Here is a 12,431-nt window from a genome sequence, read left to right as displayed (position 1 = left end):
ATCAGGCATAACAATATGAGCAGTGGCAGGTAAAGTGAATAACACTGATTATCTCCTTATCATGGCACCTGGGATATATTAGGCAGCAAGTGCACATTTTGTCCTCAGAGTTGATGTGTTAGAAGCAGGAAAAATGGACAAGCGTAAGGATTTGAGTGAGTTTGATGAAGGGCCAAATTGATGACTGGATCAGAGCATCTCCAAAACTGCAGCTCTTGTGGGGTGTTCCCAGTCAGCAGTGGTCAGTATCTATCAAAAGCGGTCCAAGGAAGGAACAGTGGTGAACTGGTGACAGGGTCATGGACGGGCAAGGCTCATTGATGTACATGCGGAGCGAAGGCTGGTCCGTGTGATCCGATCCAACAGATGAGCTACTGTTGCTCAAATTGCTGAAGAAGTTAATGCTGGTTCTGATTGTGTTTTGGGAGCAAAAGGGTGACCAACACAATATTAGGCAGGTGGTCATAATGTTCTGCCTGGTAGGTGTATGATCAGAATTATATCTAATACGTTTCCAAAAACAAAGTGTAAGAGCGTACAGTATGTTGAATACGTCTCCCTTTTCCAGTGCTGCTGATTAAAATGTTTAATTCTGCATAATGTATGTGATGTTTACTAAACTGGCAACAATACAACCTGGAAGTCATTCATTGTCAGTTGCAGGTAGGATCTAAAATCGTGAGTGGGGAACTAAAGAAACATCAGGCTACACACGTCTCAGGATTGGTCTGAGGAAGCGTTATCTAAAGTTCACACAGATTTGAGAAAGTCTTGCCATGTTGTTGCTTTGCCTCTAACTACTGCAGCTGAAATGCTCAGTATCACACACATACGCAAAGTCACTTTTAAATTCATGATGTCACATTATCTTTAGAGGAGAACCAAAAGTTAATAAAAGTATAAATGCATTAATTCAAGAACTCAAAATACAAAAAAATGAGCATGAATAAAATAAATCACCTGCACACATTAAATTTTCGTGAGCTGGATTTATTGCCTTGTAATCAAATTTAACTATAAATAACACTGAAAAAAATGAGTACATCATACACATGTCTCATTAAAAAAGGTCTCATTAAAGGTCCAAAATAATAAATAAATAAATAAATAAATAAATAAATAAAAACAATAATAATAATAATAATAATAATAATAATAACAATAACAATAACAACAACAACAACAACAACAACAACAATAATAATAATAATAATAATAATAATAATAATAATAATAATAATAATAATTGTTGAGAAAATTGTCTTATAGGACAGAAGAATTCATGTGTTGGGTTAGTTCATGTCGTATACAGCATATGTGTATAAAATAAATTACTGTATTGTGATGCAGTGATGCCTTATTTATACACCTATATTTTTATTTTCTTTTATTTACTTTACTTTTACTTTTTTTATTTGTAGTGTAGCCCCGAAATTGGCATGTTGGATCAGGTGAAATACTCTCTATAGTCACTAGGCGGCAGTAGAGTATTAAGAACCCGCTTATATCCGAGCATTAAATCTTCAGGCTGTTCAACATTCAGTACACTTGGTAAATTTGGTAAACCTGTTAAACAGATGTTTCTTTGCTATTTCAACAGTTCATTACTTAGTTTTATGTCCCATATGTGTTGTCTAGACAGAGATTAGACCAGAGATCTGTAAGTAACCTAGAGGAGAAATAAACTAGACGAGAGAGTCGGTGTCTCAGTGTAGTTGTTACAAGAATTCCTCCAGGGGTAGATTATGAAAGGATCTCCATCTGGAAATCATCTGAAAGACTACACAATCAATACCTTTGGAAATTAGTTCTGCTGTGGACCGTACAGGTTGAACAGTTACATTCCATAGTAAACTGGAAACTTCAACATCTTTATCCACTTTTTTTTTGATAAACAACAGCAACAGTGTTTGTACCTTTCCGAACACATGGTGCTCAGAGATTCTGCAGTTATACAGAATGGAACAAAATCTTTAAGAGGGAAGAGTCAGTACAAAACAATACAGAGTTAATCAGATAAATCACTCTTAATCTAGGAAGCATTTTTATACTGATGGTAGTGACTAGAACTAAATAGTCACTAGAATTAAATTCATTTGAAGACCAGTGGTAGATTTGGGATCTTATATCCTTCAGTACAGGTCTGAAGGTCTTAGAATCTGTTCTGGTAACTTGTGGTGGCCTGATACATTACGCATTTTCTGTTGTTTTTACTTTTAAATTGTCATCTGTATATTTTCCCCAATATAGGGGTTTAAATATAGTGTTAAAATATATTTACTAGTGCAGTACATAAAGTGTGTCCTCAAATAATGAGATAAAGAAAATTATCTCATAAACATTATAGTATATAGTGAAGACATTATATATTCTGTCATATATCATGCCATGACATTATATGAAATCTATGAAAAGTTGTGCAAATCTAATAAAGAAAATAAAAACTTTGTAACCTCTGCTCATGCTCTTTTAATGCAGATGTAGAATTAAATCAACTTGGCAGTTTTTATGTGTTAATTTTGATATGCATATTTTGATAAACATAGAATGTTTAAATATTAACATGTCTGAATTTTTATATGAATGTCTTCAGGGTCACCCTGGCTATGGAACATGAGCATGAGACAGTCTGGATGGACTCAAATACTCAGTCACATAATCATCTTGGCTGAAATGAGCTGAACAAATGTTTAAGCTTGGGCTAAAATCCTTGGAGATGTCAACAAAACCAAAAGCATTTAGCCCACACTTATCTGATATCTGGAAAGATACATTTGCCTGTTGACAGTCATGAACAGCACAACATTTAATTTCCCTTCAGGGTGACTATGTGGGGGTGGGGGTGGGGTGGGGTGGGGGTGGGGCAAACTGCTATATGTAAATGTACTCATGGTAGTGACATCATAACTTTAGAGATTTCACAACAGGTGAATCCTTGCCATTTCTTTACAAACGCTAGGTTTGTTATTTTGTAAATAAAGTGTCTATTGTGCATCTCAAGCCGTTTGTGGTGATGAAACAGTCAGCAACAGCGAGTGAGTCAACTAATATGGTTTTATAAATATTGGGCAGCTGTTGGTTAGAATGATTCAAATTTATCTCCATTTTAAGCAAAACATATCTAAGTTGTTCATGCTGCTCAAAAGTTGACAATAAACCGTTTAGGTGATGCCATTTTTTCTTCTGGGATCAATCGGACCTTGCTGCTCACAACACAGGGAGAGAGGGTTGCATCAGTAATGTTTGCTAACAAATACACCAGAAGAGTAATAAGGGCAATATTGTGTAAACATTTTGAATGTGTAGGGATACAAACCAGAAAATAAATCTTCTACATTGTGGATAAATAACTAATATTACAGGAGGAAAAAATTTTTTACTGGTGAGAAGTGTTTTTCATTCAGCTGGGGAAAAGGGTAATAAGCAAGTGAATGAGCAGCTTGGTTTCCATAGTGATGAGCAGCGTCCACTTAGTAGTCCAATGAGCTGATAGTCCTGTGAATGGCAAGATCCAAGGAATTCCATGTCCATTTCCTGGATGAAGTGTTGTTATGAGCATACAATTATTATTTAAACATCGAAAGTAATCTGATATAATGCATTATTAAAATCTGACTATAAACATTTTTAGAATGTAGAATCTGAAGGAGGAAGAATAATAGATTATACAGTTTAACTAAAAAAAAACCACAATGTACCTGCTGTATTAAACATTGTTTCAAAAATCAGTGTAGAAAAGAAACTTTATATAACTGCGTTATTATTATTATTATTATTATTATTATTATTATTATTATTATTGTTGTTGTTGTTGTTGTTGTTAGTTGTAGTAGTAGGTGAACTAGTAGTCGCTTCAACTCTTCAGAAAACAACTGAGTGCAAACGTTTCCCCAATTTTTAAGCAACTGGAAAAAAGTTTTATTAAAACAAAAAGATTTTGTATCCACAAATACAAGACATACAAGAAGTTACAAATGAACATTGTCCTACAAGACACCAATCCACCACACTACAAGGCAAAAAAATATATATATTTCTGAGAAGCAAGAAGCCAAAGTTTTGTGAGAACCTTCTGAGAAACCAAACATGAATTAAAGAAGACAATGTGACATCTGGGAGAATTAGAACAAAGATGCAAAGAAGAATTGGGAGGCAGGTGTCAACATCTACTCTTAAGACTATTTGTATTAAGACATATCAATTGAACATTTTTTTTATCGTGATAATGAAGGAATATGCGAGGAACATAACTCATACTAGCTGTTGTAAATTGAATATCTCTGTCTTCTTTGTTTTGTCCTAAAGGTATGCAATATTGGACACCAAGTAGAAAAAATAAATCCAATTTCCCATGCCATAGACTTTCAATCATCAAAGTCTAAGTGAACGTGCTTCGACGTGTCCAGTGTTCCCATTTACCTCAGGATATAAGTGTTATATAAGGAAGAGACAGAGTGAGTGTTGACTGCAGCTGCCTATCGCTAATGGGAAGCCCCTGGGCTCTGTATTTGGGAAGCTTCCAGGTAAATTCAGGAGCAGTGGGTCCGTTGACAGGAGCAGAGCCAAAATAAACACACAAGCTGAAATGTGAGAACGGTCCGTTAGCAACCCCACACCAGAGGGAAGTACCACGGATAGTTAGCAGGAAGCTAGTGGTGGTTAGGCAAGCCCCCAACAATAACTGTCTCATTTGCCTGCTGATCTGTTTCACAACAACAGCTAAATAGTTTTGGAGCGGTTGCCATGTAGTATGCTTTGTTTACAGTGTAGACTAAGCATCTGTTACAAGTTATTCGTTTCAGTGATGAACACACATGCTTTGCATAGCAGTATGCCACCTTTGCCCACTTGGACTTTATTGTTGCAGGTAAATCCGGGCAAGGTGGCAGCAGCTTCATGAGAGGAACACCTGTGGTTATATTTTCAACAGCCTTACTGTACCTTACCTCTATACCCCCCTGACACACACACACACACATGTTCTCCATAAAGAGCAGGTGTGTTTATATCTCAAATCACTCATGAGGGTTTGGGGTGATAGTGGTGGTATACATTACTTCGTACAAAATACGGACCACTTCACCTGTATTCAAACAATAAAACTAACTACTCTCCCATGGGAAGGAAATCCTAGGAGCAATGACCTAGGATAACTTCCCTTAAGCTAACATCAGGCCAACACATTTATTTACATACTTAAAATATTACATTACAGCAGTTAAAGCTCTAGGCCACTAATCAGAAAGTTGACAGCTTAAATATTGTCACCTGCCACCGTCGGGCCCTTGAGCTCAACTGTTCAGCTTCATTAACTGTAAGTAGTTTTAAAGAAAATCTGTCCATTGCAGAAAAAAGACACTGTATGGTAAGTTAGGGTTGAGTATAGAGCACAAAACTGGGGAATCATTTGAAAAGTACACCGAGAATATGCACAGAGGACTGTGTAAAGATTTGCAAAGAAGCACTTTAAAGCAAATTTGTCTTCAAAAAATAATGAAAGAAAACATTTTCTACATAAAAACAGTTAAACAGTCTGCATTTTGAGTGACAACCCATTGTTTAAAAGAAATCAGTAGTATTCGTGTGGACTAAGAAGGAAATAAGATGTCACAATTTTTCTTTTTTCTTTTCTTTCTTTCTTTCTTTCTTTCTTTCTTTCTTTCTTTCTTTCTTTCTTTCTTTCTTTCTTTCTTATTATTCTTTTTTTTTCATCCAAAACCCAGCAGCCTTTATGATGTTTTTTTTCCTGAAATGTCTGTATTTTTTAAATTTATATGTTTTTTTTCTGTATAATAATAATAATAATAATAATAATAATAATAATAATAATAATAATAATAATAATTATTATTATTATTATTATTATTATTATTATTATTATTTTGGGAAATTAGTGCTTGGAAATATAAAACCTTTAGTGTTAAAATATTAAACTATTTACAGTTTGGAGTCTGAGACGCCTGATTAACCCCCATATATCACAAGTTTAATAAATATAAAATTCAATAATTCTAACTCGACACATAAAAAAGAAAGCATGATGACATGGTTTCCAGTTTCATCTGTTGGTGCCAAAACCAGTAAACAAACAAGCTCGTTGCGAGACGAATGTATATATAAACAACAGGAGAGACAACTGTTCCTCTTACAACTCCAGTTACAGGAGATTAAGTTTGTTTTGTTCATCACATAAACCGCCCGCATGTACACGCTCGAGATGCGTGGCGATGAAAGAGTTAATGCTGCAGCCGCTCAGCCGTTAACCCCGCCCACCCACCAGAGCCTCATTTGCATGCCCGGCATTTGGCGGGAAAGCCGTACGCGGCTGTGTCTTTGTTGCCGGAGCCCCGCCCATGCGCCCGGCTCGAATGGCGGGAAACTGCAGCGCGCTAAAAAACTGCAGAGAGAGTGCGGCAGGCAAAGCGCGCGGATCAGACCACGCCCATCCCCTGTTTCCCGCGGCGACCGAATAGTGAGAAGCCAGCCGAGCACAACCGTACCTAAGAAACGAGGAGACACACACTCAGCTTGGCGTCGGGGGGGGGGAAGCCCACACGCTTCACAAAACAATTAGGATATAATTCAAGACAGGACGATTCCACACACACACACACAGAAACACGAGCATGTTACAAGGGGGATAAAGCAGAGTGAGAGCGGGAAAACCGCGAAGTTGTCAAAGCGTCGGGGGGAGGGGGTGGGGTGGGTGGTTATGTAGGAAACGCCCAGGTTTTTCCGGGTTTGGGCGCGAGACTGCTGTAAGCAAGGCTAACCTAACTCTTACCTGGCCATAGGAGGATTTTATTCTTGCTAATGACAAACACTCATGCTATACCTAGAAAATAAAAACACCACAATCACATTGTGCCATTTTGGAGGCTTTTATATTTTATTCATTTCATTTATTTTCACGTGACAGAGAGGGTCATTCGGAACAAATGCAAGACTGTAAATGAACTTGGTACAGGAAATAGAAACATGGGAGGCCACAGAGAGCAAACTACAAGAGCACTTATCTAAAATGTTAGGTAAACACTGCACTAAAATCTCTCTCTCTCTCTCTCTCATATACACAAAATAAGTACACAGTGTTCTCTTATTGCATAATAGTCATGCACACTGCAGACACTACCTTCAAATACCTCAGACAAGGCTGTTGAGAACTTTGTGAGGCATTGAATTAAAACCTGTATATCTCTTTTGCAGTTCTCCATTATATAAGATGTTCTATTATGTATCCGTTGTAACTACTTTATCCTGACAGGATCGTAGTGGATCCGGAGCCTATCCCAGGAACCCTGGGTGTAAGGAAGGAATAAATAGAAAACTAGTCTATCACAGTGGCCTTTTGACACACCTTCACACAGGTTAGGGGATTTCATTTAGCCAGGACAATTCCAGGCATACTTTTAGGATGTAGGAGGAAACCTGAGAACCCAGAGAAAACCCATGAGAACAAATGCGAAGCATTGCACAGACAGTAACCTGAGCTTAGAGTCAATCAGGAGTTTGGGTGTGAGGCGGCAACACTACCATGCCGTCATAGGTATGACATGTTCATGTCAAATGAACGTAGCTGATAATACTGTTAACATTTACAGTGCTTCATTATAATCTCTAAATCTTTTATTCAGTAATTAAAGTATGCAATGTCCATTTTGAATGTGTTCGTTTTGAATAGTAAGAGTTGCAACACTTCCTTCTTCATTTTGATTAGTGCACACTGTTATACATGTAAACTTGTATTAGAGCACTAGTTTTCTCCCTCGCCCACACACACACACACGTTGCTCTTGTACAGTTAGTATAATTATTAAAATCCTACCACCACATACACAGCTTTTATACTTGCTTCACACACTGTTGAATAAATACATATACTTACACTGCTGCATATGCAGTATATATAAAATATGAGGGATAGGACTGAGCTGGGGCTCAGCTCATTTCTTTAGAACATTCATACCTATATATATATATATATATATATATATATATATATATATATATATATATATATCTGACCACTGCAGACCGGGAACACCCCACAAGAGCTGCAGTTGTGGAGATGCTCTGATTCAGTCATCTAGCCATCACAATTTGGTCCTTGTCAAACTCACTCAAATCCTTATGCTTGTCCATTTTTCCTGCTTCTAACACGTCAACTTTGAGGACAAAATGTTCACTTGCTGCCTAATATATCCCACCCACTAACAGATGCCATGATGGGGAGATAATCAGTGTTATTCACTTCACCTGTCACTGCTCATAATGTTATGGTTGATCTGTATATTATATATATATATATATATATATATATATATATATATATATATATATTAGGCAGCAATATTATATATAATAATAATTATATATATGAAAGTTTTGTTACACAGCTCAATACTGCATAAATCATTAAAAAAAAAAATGAAAATCTTATAAATGTTAGACTATCAGGAGTGATGTAAGAAAAAACACATGAAGGCTGCAGGTAAACTGAGGTCTTTTGGTATATGCGGAGGTGCTTCCTTACAGCTGAGCAGCTGCCTGCTCCTCCACTTCCTGTCAGTGGACGGGTCTTCAGTAGGCCACTAGGAAAACAGGAAGTTAAACAGGAAGAGCGGCAGAACAGGGAAGAAAACAGAAAAATGAAAAAGGGGAGCGTGGCCAACACATTTCATAATCACAGAGGAAATTTGCAGGGCTATAACAATCTCTGCTATAAAGACACACACACACAGAGAAAACTTTGTATAGAATGCTAACAAACCATTTACCAAACACACATGGAAACAATAGACTTGCGCACAGTGTAACAGATGACACGCTTGTATACTATCCATCATAATCATGAGCACAACAAGCTTTGTTTCCTCTCACACGTTTGCTCACACACCAGGCATGAAGCCAGATCAGCCTTTCTTAAGGTATTAGATCTGGTGTGTGTTTGTGCCAACTATACTGAGATACATGGGCTCTCCTCTGCTCTCTTGGGAGATTTTTATTCCAAGATTTTGGGGCTTTCATGTATTTAATTTAAAACAATGTATTAATTAATTAAAAGATTTAATAAGTAAATGCATTCAAATAGGAATTAACATATAATTTCATACTGTAACAGACTGAATGAACAGCAACTTGTGAAAATGGTCTTACTTTTTTTAAATCGCATCAATATTAATTTGATCTAAAAGTAAAAGTAATCTGATCTTAAAGTTATCTTTTTAATCTATTTTCCCCTTAACATTTCGTAAATATCTTTTCTTTTTCCCCCTCAGGTGACCTGTGATTCTCTTGACTTCTAACTAGACCTGGACCATTAAAGCTAAAAGTTTTAACTTTTCATATTCTAAAGAATGAAGTAAATGTGTTGCCTGTTTGTCAATAAAGCACATCCAAACAAGTAGAATTCTGTTTATTAAAATAATAAAGCTGTAAGAAAAAAAGAAGAACAGTCATTTATTAGAAGATTGGCAAGTAGAAAATGAATAGACAATATATTAACAAAATTCTTAAGATTTTTGAGCTTCAGTAAACATCCAGTTTTTACGTTTCTGTGTAACGTGGACTTTTTCGTCAATCACAAAACAACTGGAATAGAAATATTGTAGACACGACATGATCTTTCTAAACAAATCATTATTAAATCATTATTCAGGGATTTAAATCCCATCATGAAAGAATCACATATTTTGGGATGCTGTACAGGGTTCATCATCATCATCATCTTCAGTGTACATCTTATGGAGATGTGAGTATCTATCTGTTTCTATTCATTTATAAAGAAGGAGAACTCCATCAACCCTTTCATCACTATGTGATTAGGTCTGGTGTAACTGTCATGCACTCACACCAAGTTATCTAATTCATAGTCTTATTCAGCCTAATAAGCTCTATTCAAATAGATTTCTAGATCGAGGAAAGTGCATTCGGTTTGTCGGGGGTTGAAATGAAAATCTCAAACTTAGTGGGTATGTAACATGATATCTACTGGATCTGAGGTCATTTGGTCAAAAAGGTATACACAGGAATAATTGAGCCAGATGAGTATGCGTACTACAGGTGTGATTATGTTATTGTGCTACTATTAAACTGTTACATGAAACCACCCACCTTTTCTTATTGTCAACTTCCTACAGTACAATGTCCTATTCATTCCAAACATAAAGAGGTCACAGAAACCGTTGCAGTTTTCTTCTCATTCAGTTGCCATTGCATATATTTGGTAAATGGTTTGAAGAATGGTTTACTAGACAAACTAATGACCTGGCAGACAGAAAGCCATTACAGATACACACTCACAACAGCACGTGCACACACAGAGGGTGTGGTGGTTCCTGAGAAACCAGTTAACCGTTGCTCTGCGGCTGTAATCAGAGCCAACCCGATAAACACTTAAGAGAATAAAACAGCATGGTGTGGTATAGCCACTGAGCAGCACCGACTGTAAGTAAACTAAATGCCAGTTTGCAAACAAAAGCATTTCCAGAACGTCCCACTCAAGGAACACACTTCTATTTTAACCAATGCTTTAATCTAGGTGGTCACCCCTTCCTCCTTTTTTTAAGTCCCATTTGTGTGTGAAGCATGAACTCCACAGAAATCCAACTTTCTATACGCTGTGATGTTTATTACAAATAATCATCTATAACAAGAAGAATTTAGAAGCCTGTAGTTTGAGCAAAATGTTTGTACAGTATTGATCTTCCTTAAACCAACAGGAGAAGGAGAAACACAATGAACACAAATATGCTGTTCATTTGCTAATATAAGACAAATATTCTGTGTCTGTGTATTCTCATGTGCTATAGCATGAATTAACACTAGGTAATGTACTGGATATGAACTGAAACACAAGGTATTGTATATATACACGAAGACATGAATATATAACCTCGTCAACCTCTTCAGATAATGTTTCTATCAAACATCAAAACAAGGAAATATGGGATCTCAGTGACTTTGTGGCATGGTTGTTGGTGCCAGAAAGGCTAGTGTGGGTAGTTAAGAAACTGCTGATCTCCGGGGATTTTCCTCCACAGCAGTGTCTAGATTTTACACATAATGGCGTGAAAAACAAAACAAAACATCCCATGAGCAACAGTTCTGTGGGTGGACACGGCTTGCTGATGAGAAGTTAGAAGAAAATGGTCAGACTGGTTAACTCAAACTTCTTTCTTTACAACCACGGTGAGCAGAAAAGCATCTCAGGCTACAAAAGCAGACCACATCAGAATAACCCAAACTGGACAGTTTAAGATGACAAAAATAACAACTATCAAGATGTTTTGTTTGCTCCAGCTCTATGGTTTGTGACGTCTGAGAAGAAAATGGTTGTAAGAGTATTCATTTTTGAGTCTGCAGTTCTAATGGCAGTTGTTGAATCTAGTATATAAATTGATTATATAATAATTAGAACAAAAAACAAAACAATATATATATTATATATATATATATATATATATATATATATATATATATATATATATATATATATATATATATATATATATATATATATATAATAATCTTTTTATATTGCACTGCTGCAATTAAGTGATAGGTGAGTATGCATTTATATTGACTTTTCAGACACATGCATAATGATATGTATACAATATTTACATAGTATATACAACATTATACTTTTAATAATTAATGACTTAAAATAGGTTCAGGGTGTAATTCATTAAAAAACATCATGAGGTAGTGTATTTGAAGGAAAATACAATACAGATTTAGAGCGAAATTAACAACCCTTTCTGAAAGCCTTGATAGCCTGTATATATATATATATATATATATATATATATATATATATATATACATACCATGTATTGTGGCATGTTTCAAATTCCCCTCTGCAAAATTCCCATATTTACTACAGATGTGTTAAACTGACCAGGCTAAATAATCTCTAAATGAATCATTACAGTGGTAGACATTCCAGTAAGAACACTAACAAGACCTGATCTTTCAGATTCTAGGAAAGAGGCTCGGTCTGCATCTGCATGTACATGTACTGTAGAGATCAGTGATCAGTCACCACAGAAAGATGCTGCAAAGTAGAACGACAGACAAAGAGAGATGTTCTACAGATAGAAGCTGTGAGCACGCCGCTCCTACAGTAATGGCCTTGCGTTTCCTCACAAAGAGTACATCGAGTCTTTTTAAACTGTGTGCTTTAAAATATGTAAGAACGTAACGCTATAGACTATCAACATCCTGACCTTGTTTATGAACAAGAGAAAGAGAGGGGAAAATAAATGAAGGGAAGGGTGTGAGAAAAAGAACACCATGCTCCTGAGTAGCACTCTGAATTCAGATGCACCATCTACAAACCTGACACTGGTGAAAGTTGTTATTATGGATGGACTGAGGTCTTATCAAATTAGCCGTATGCTTGTATGAGGAATGAGGGAGGATTTATT

This window comes from Hemibagrus wyckioides, linkage group LG24 (genome assembly GCF_019097595.1).
Source record: "Hemibagrus wyckioides isolate EC202008001 linkage group LG24, SWU_Hwy_1.0, whole genome shotgun sequence".
In the NCBI taxonomy this organism is placed as follows: domain Eukaryota; kingdom Metazoa; phylum Chordata; class Actinopteri; order Siluriformes; family Bagridae; genus Hemibagrus; species Hemibagrus wyckioides.
The sequence above is the reverse complement of the archived record's forward strand: the minus strand, read 5'-3'. Positions refer to the sequence as shown.